We start from the raw sequence: 7500 nt of genomic DNA on the forward strand, positions 1-7500 counted from the left end.
TATATATATATATATATATTTATATGTCTTTATATATATATATTCATTTATATATATTTATATATATTTACATATATATGTATATATATATATATTTGAATAAATATTTATATCAAATAAGTAATATTTTGAATCTCAAAATTCTATTGTCTCATATTCCGTTATTGCTCTTATAACCATATAGAAATTTTGTTACGAGAATTCAGATCCCCACAAAGCATCGCATTTTTTGTGAATGTTATTCGCAAAATTTTATGTATTTATTCATTATCAAGTGCTACTAGAAGGGAGTAATAAAATTAATCCACATCGAGTTTTATTCACAAATTGCGTAGCTGGAACTCGAAATAAGAGGAATGTTGGAATTGTTTTGTGCGTTAATTCATAAATTTTGAAGTGTCCCCCTACCTGTGCAGCTGCTCTGTAAAAGGAACTACTTTACATCGGTACAAATATTAACGGGATATGTTATTGGTGATTTAATTGAAAATATTGTTAAGGAGGTATCGTTGGACAGCTAATAATAGTGTGTGTGCGTGTATATATATATATATATAATATATATATATATATATATATATATATATATATATATATATGTGTGTGTGTTGCTGGGTTTGTATATATATATATATATATATATATATATATATATATATATATATATTATGCTTGTATATACATTTATAAATTATAAATAATGTGTATATACTGTATGTATGTATATATATATATATATTATATATATATATATATATATATATATATATATATATATATGTACACACACATATACACTCATACACTTTTCTCTCTTTTTAAGAAGTGGAGTCAGAAAAGTTAAGATGTTGAGATGGCTATCCCCGTGCATTTTCCACGACCCCGGTAATTGTTGGTACCCCATAACAGCTGGATGAACTCACAACTTGAACATAACCTTTTTTACCGTTCACGTTCCTTTTTTCTCAGGAAGTGTAGGGGTGATGAGGTAGATAGCTTTTTACCGTATGTCCTTTTTGTCCCCAGGAGCTGCTGGGCTGGAATGAAAATCTCCCTTTTCCTTAGTTTCATTTTTACTTTGTCTGTGTGGCTGCCTTGTAGACCGTCCTACTTAAAATGCTACTTACTTGTTTTGGGTTTAAATCCAACCCTCCACTGAAGTCGAGTGAACTATTTCTCGGGCGGGTCCATATTAATCATCTAACGAAACATTTTCATTATAACTTATACAATTCTTTGATTGTAGCATCTTCCAAATCATATGATCTTGTGAAAAGTAGTGTCTTTAGTTTCTTTTTAAATTCAGTTGCTCCCTTTAGGTCCTTCATTTCAGTTGGCAGTTTATTATAATGTCTAGGCGCACAGTAGCTAAAAGCCCTTTCACCAAATTTACTATTTGTTCTTGGTTCAGATAGCCTACGAGGTATTAATTTTTAAGGGTTTATGCTTTTTCATTTCATTTGGCTGATTGATCGATGTAGTCACCATTCTATAATACCTATACTGATATAGTTTCCCTGTCTCTTAATAGCAAATTAAAAAAAAAAAAAATTAGTTCTGCCTATAGGATTATTATGTTCCAGGAAACAATTGTACTGCATTTTGAGTTTGGCCAGGTTGGCATGTGTATTGGGGATTTGTTTGTCCACCGCCGATGTGTATTTGAAGAAAGTTGTTTATGAACGAAACGTAAATAATACAATATATAAGGCCTATTATAGTATTAGTGACTTGATAATCTTGAAGTAATACTCAAAGTATTTTGGATTGTTATTCTAAAATTTTCGAAGGTTTGCAATGTCAGGTCGCTCTTTATTTTTGTTTTAAATTGCATTCTAATAGTACTAATATCCAACAGTCTCTTTCTTTTGGGTATTATATTTAATTCCAAAGCTCACATGTTCAAAGTTTATCCATGCTCTAAATAATGACAAAGATTGCCTTGGTATCTACCTGTTAAATGTTTCATGTGTATGTGTGTGTATATATATACATACATACATATATATAATATATATATATATATATATATATATATATATATATATATATATATATATATATATAATATAATGTATGTATGTTTAAAATTCTTTTGGCTATTTGAGTCTTCCTCAAGGGACTATAAGATTTTTACACTTTTTTTCTTTTTTTCTTTTTTAAACTTGATATTGCTACTCCACAGATAAGATGATGAAGCCTTTTCATTTATTCCATTACTTCCCTATCATGGTATTTTTCAATAGTGCTTAATGGTATTGAAAAATACTATAAGTTCACAGTTTTGTTCTGCATGACCGATGAATATCAGGCCTTCTTCTTCTTCTTCTTCTTCTTCTTCTTCTCTTCTTCTTCTTCTTCTTCTTCTTCTTCTTCTTCTTCTTCCCACATTAGTTTTCTATTGATGCTCCTAATTTCCACAATTTATCTTTTAATAGTTTAAAGTTCTTCCTCATCTTTTATTTATCGTATTTCTTCCTCCCCATTTTCCTTGCTATATATCCCCTTTCTCTTTCTGTTCTATCTCCCCTTTCACCTTTGGTTTAGCTTGGGTTTTTGGGCAAGACTGTGATGGAGGAAATGTCAAATCCATGGAAATCTACGGTATCCACTATGGAGTTTTCAATTTATTTTTAGACTGGAAGGATTTTAAAGGGATTTATGGCGAGGGACAAACCAGGTCCCAGAGAAAGTACTTACCTTCGAAAATGGAAGGGACGATCTTATCGTAAACCATTCATGTATTCATAAATTTATAAAGGGAATTGAAAATATCCATATGGCTACAACAAAGATAGTTCATACATACATAAATGCACAATATATACAATAGTTATTTTGTAATTTCAGTGCGATTTTTTAATTATTTCTTATATTTGTTTTATGAATTTTGTCATGAGAATTATTTTATGAATTGTTTTGATTGTCGAGGCGTATTTCGTTATTTTATTAAAACTGAATTCAATCTGCATAAATGACAACAAAGGCCTAAATTTCCCGCAGCAACAGAATTGTGAAATTTCCCTTTTCCTGTTTTGTGTGAATTCTTCCTAACCTTGTTAATTGTTTTCAAATAAACACACACACACACACACACACATATATATATATATATATATATATATATGATTGATTGATCAAAACAAAAAGAAGAGGGTAATTGGAATTACTCGTAATCTTGCGTATTTTCTAAAAATTAAATGGCTGAATATTAATTCTGTATAGTTTTTAGAGAAGGTTATATTTTAATAAATGCACTTATTTCAGTTAGTTTGATTAATATATTAGTTTATTTATGTATTATTATTATTATCATTATCATTATTATTATTATTATTATTATTATTATTATTATTATTATCCTTTGAATTGCTCTCGTAAAAAATTCTTTTCCTTAAATACTGAAAGGTCATTTTTCCCAGTAGGGTATTTTCTCTCACTCCTTCCAAGACATTTTATTTCTTCTGGAAACGAAATGTCTTCCTCTTTTCCACTTCACAGAGAAAAATTTAATCGCAGTGACTACTTCCTGGAGATGTTCTCGGAACCATCTTTACGTGGCACTTCCTTACAGTTTTTGGAAGAGAAAACTGCCTCCTTGAAAATACTTTTTTTTTTTATCTTGTTTTTAAAAGAAAAAAAAAATAGCATCATTCTTTTCATAATTAGAATTGCAATGATAAAATTGTCTCTTTGGAGAGAGTTTTTAAAAATATTTAAAAAAAAAAGAAAATTAAATTTCATCGTTTGCTTGAACAAAATTTGGATTCATACAGGGAGTGTCATTTTTGTAAAAGAGAGAGAGAGAGAGAGAGAGAGAGGAGAGAGAGAGAGAGAGAGAGAGAGAGAGAGAGAGAGAGAGAGAGAGAGAGAGAGAGGTCATGATTTTTTTTCTCCATAAATCATTCAATAACTTAAAGTACATTTAAATGTTATCATTTTGGACAATGGTTAGAATCCTCACTTAAAAATACATTACAGCATGGAAACTATTATAGTTTTACGTGCTTGTGCTCCTGCGGGAATAAAATTTGAACGTAGAAATTCATTTACTGATTCCTAAAAGTCACAATTTCTGTTTTCTGTGTTTGTTATATAGGGGATTACCAGACGAAAGGACGTTCACAGAAACAAAGCTCTTTTTTATTTGATCGGTTTATTGTAACAATGGGCTAGTATAAAAATATTTTTTAAATTTATTTTTTGATTTCTTAGTGTAAATTAAAAACCTATTTATTGTTATTATTATTGTTTTCACTTGAAGTTTACAAAATTTCACTTGATTCTTCAAAGTTGAACAGATTAGAGACTGAAATCAGGGGTTCTTAATCTTTTGATGATCCCAGACCCCAATGGATTGACCTATATGGTTCTATACGCCTTTCAATTGACTGTCGAAATGGCCATCATCAAGGATCTTATTGGTTGATGGTATGAATTGCAAAGATGTCAATAGCTTCAATTTACTCTAATTATAAATAGCTAGGAACAGAACGTAGTTACTTTAATTATAAATCGCTGGTATAGAACATATTGACTTTAATCATAGATAACTAGGTACAGAAAACAGTTACTTTTATTACAAATATCTAGGTACAGAGCATAGTTACTTTAATTATAAATAGCTAGGTACAGAACATAGTTACTTTAATTATAAATAGCTAGGAACAGAAGATAATAGAGAATCATAAGCATTTAGAGTCCTAAAATACTCATCTATAAACAGGAGAATAGAAAATTGAGAAGCGAGAAACATTTCAACAACTTCTCTACAAACTTATATCTGAATTTTTTTTTCTCTTTTTCTTTTGGATATTTCTACTGCACAGTTATCAGTCTCGTGAGATATTTGCTGTTTTTTTTAGTAATCAATACATGGAATTAAAGCATAGTTCTTGTTAAGGCTACTGGCTTGTCATGTGACACCTAAAGTCGATTTCTCCACTTCAGTTGCAGATTTAGTAATGCAGATGCAGATAGCCTTGATTCAAGGACATACATAGCTACGAAGGAACCTAAAAGTGTCACTGCCCTCAGTGCCAAGTTTGGGTGAGCTGCGATTTGCTCGAACCAAAAAATCCCAGCCATTTCAAAATCAGCTTTCATTCTTGGTCCTTCTTGGAAGTCAATAAAATTGTCCTTTCCTGAATTATTGTCTCTTACTATGGACATAGCAAACGAGAAAGTATTTTGTAATTTCTATCCAAACGGTTTCCATGAGGAGATCTTCAATAGTAACCCTTCAGATTTGTACTTGGGTCTTCCAGTCGTTTCTTTCCTTCATTAAGTATTTATACAGGCACTGTTTTGCCATTGAAGGGTTTCTTGTCTTCTTGAAGTTTTTCTACAGGAAGTGTTTCTAGGGTTGTGGTGGCCGATGTGGTAACGTCCCTTACTGGTGATCACGAGACTGGGGTTCGAGCCCTGCTCAAAGTAGTTCCTTTGGTCACTGCAACCTCACCATCCTTGTGAGCTAAGGATGTTGGTTTGGGTATCTGCTGAGTCATCAGCAGCCAAGGCATTGTCCTACTTGATGGGGCAATGTCACTGTCCCTTGCCTCTGCCTTTCATGAGTGGCCTTTAAACCTTTAAACTGTTTTACCACCCTTTTAAGGGTTTCTTGTTTTCTTAAAGCATTTCCACATATGCTGTTTTCCATCCTAGCAGGGAATTCTTGTCCTTTTACCATCACTAACAAGTTTGTCAGGTGTCTGCTTTCAAATGTGGGACTCCAGATAGGCAATATCATAATGAATGCGATAGCCTTTCCCATGGCACGAATAATGTCCACCTCCTTTCGCCGCATTGATACGCTAAAAGATTAAGGGCATTGAAAATATCAGCCCAGTATTCCAGAATAACAATAAAATGTTCATCTTGAAGATTATTAGCTAAAGAGGACTGTTGATACTTAAGGAACACGACCTCGACTCTGCCAACGTACATCTGTGTGGTGTAAAACACAAAGAGCCCGTGTCCTGCACTGAGCAAGATTAATATGAAACCAAATAAAGAAATACGTTGTACAGTAACACATTGTGTTTAGCTGATGATTCAGCGCGAGTCAAAAGGTTCATGTCAGTGTTTCAGTAGTCCATGTGTTTTAAACTCGCAATGAAATCCTTCCCTAATCGTATATCAAACAAAGGTCATAAAACCAATTGCTAATTTTTATAAACAAGGGAAAATATTCGATTTTGAAATGATTATTGGTTGTTCTTGCTTATTTTGTCCATGAAATTTTAGGTCTGGATTTAATCCTTGTTTTAAAATATGGAATAAAAAGTAATAATCTAACATTCTACCTAGGTATGAATTGATGCATTAGAATTTAAATATAAATTTTCAGAGATCAAGTCCCATATCGCCAGCATTTGGTTCCCATTATGGATACCTAAGGTTAAGAACCGTCGGATTAGATAGTAAAATGGGGAACAAACAATTGTTTAGGTATTAGAGATCGTAAAACACATGTAAGATATGTAAAATCTGTGCAAGTATAGAAAAAAAAAAAGAATTTTACTCCATTAGTTTACTAAAAAAGAAACATATTCTACGACAGTACACGCATTAATAATTTAATTCAGCAGCATTGCACGAAAAAAATAACACGTTTTTGTAACATCATCCCACGAAATATAAAACCATTTTTCTTTTCTACAGTTATTTGGGATAGGGAGAACGTAGTGGGGAGTGGAGGGGGGCCGTTATACAGCAAACAAATATCGATCTCTGTTGTGACTATGACGCAAGAGTCTTCCCCTACTCGCTCTTCCTTCGTCCCTTCTGTTCCTCTCTTTTTCTTGCTTTTCTCTCCTCTTCCTCCTCCCCTCTTTTTCGTCTTCTTCTTTTTCCCTCCTCCTCCTCCACCCCCCCCTCTCCCGTAATGTCTTTCAGGTCGTTGTCTCATTTGTGTTTCTTGTGCTTAGGTTTTCTTTTCTTTTGTTTTTATCTTATTCCTGGCAATTTGTCAGGGAACCCCATGAGAATACGCGACCATGTTGGCACCAAGGCTTATATTGATGTTACTTTGTTTGTTTCTTTCACTGTAATTTTGTTATTTTATTTTTATTCATTTAAGAGGAAGAGGCAATGTGTGTGAAAAGATTTTATTTATCTCATTTTCCTTTCGACATAGATTTCAGGCTTTATTTGTCCGGGTAATTAAAACGAGAGAAACGGAGATAAGAAAGAACTTTCAAGCAAACAATGTTTTTCTTAGAGCAAATAAGAGACAGGCTGCTTGTATTTTTAATGTAGTCATTTCTCATTTTCTCTTCTTCCAAGAATCTGTGTTTAAAGTTAAGCTCATTATTTTGTGACCATTTCTCTTCTCTATTTATCTTTCTATTGTTAGATCGGTTCCGTTCATTGCCTGTTGGTTTCAGAACATTTGAAAAATTTCAAATAATTGTTCAACTTGCGTCTTTGGTTAAGGCTTGTTTGTTCTTATTTATAGGAAGTTCTTTATCAATTTCGAACCACACCTCCTCTTCAGTA

General features: G+C 32.3%; 1 protein-coding gene across 1 annotated transcript in view; it reads left to right on the plus strand.

Moving 5' to 3' along the window:
- LOC137634335 (kinase D-interacting substrate of 220 kDa B-like) overlaps window positions 1-7500 on the plus strand; it is an 860646-nt gene that overhangs the window by 119183 nt on the left and 733963 nt on the right. The window lies entirely within an intron of this gene.

This window comes from Palaemon carinicauda, chromosome 44 (genome assembly GCF_036898095.1).
Source record: "Palaemon carinicauda isolate YSFRI2023 chromosome 44, ASM3689809v2, whole genome shotgun sequence".
In the NCBI taxonomy this organism is placed as follows: domain Eukaryota; kingdom Metazoa; phylum Arthropoda; class Malacostraca; order Decapoda; family Palaemonidae; genus Palaemon; species Palaemon carinicauda.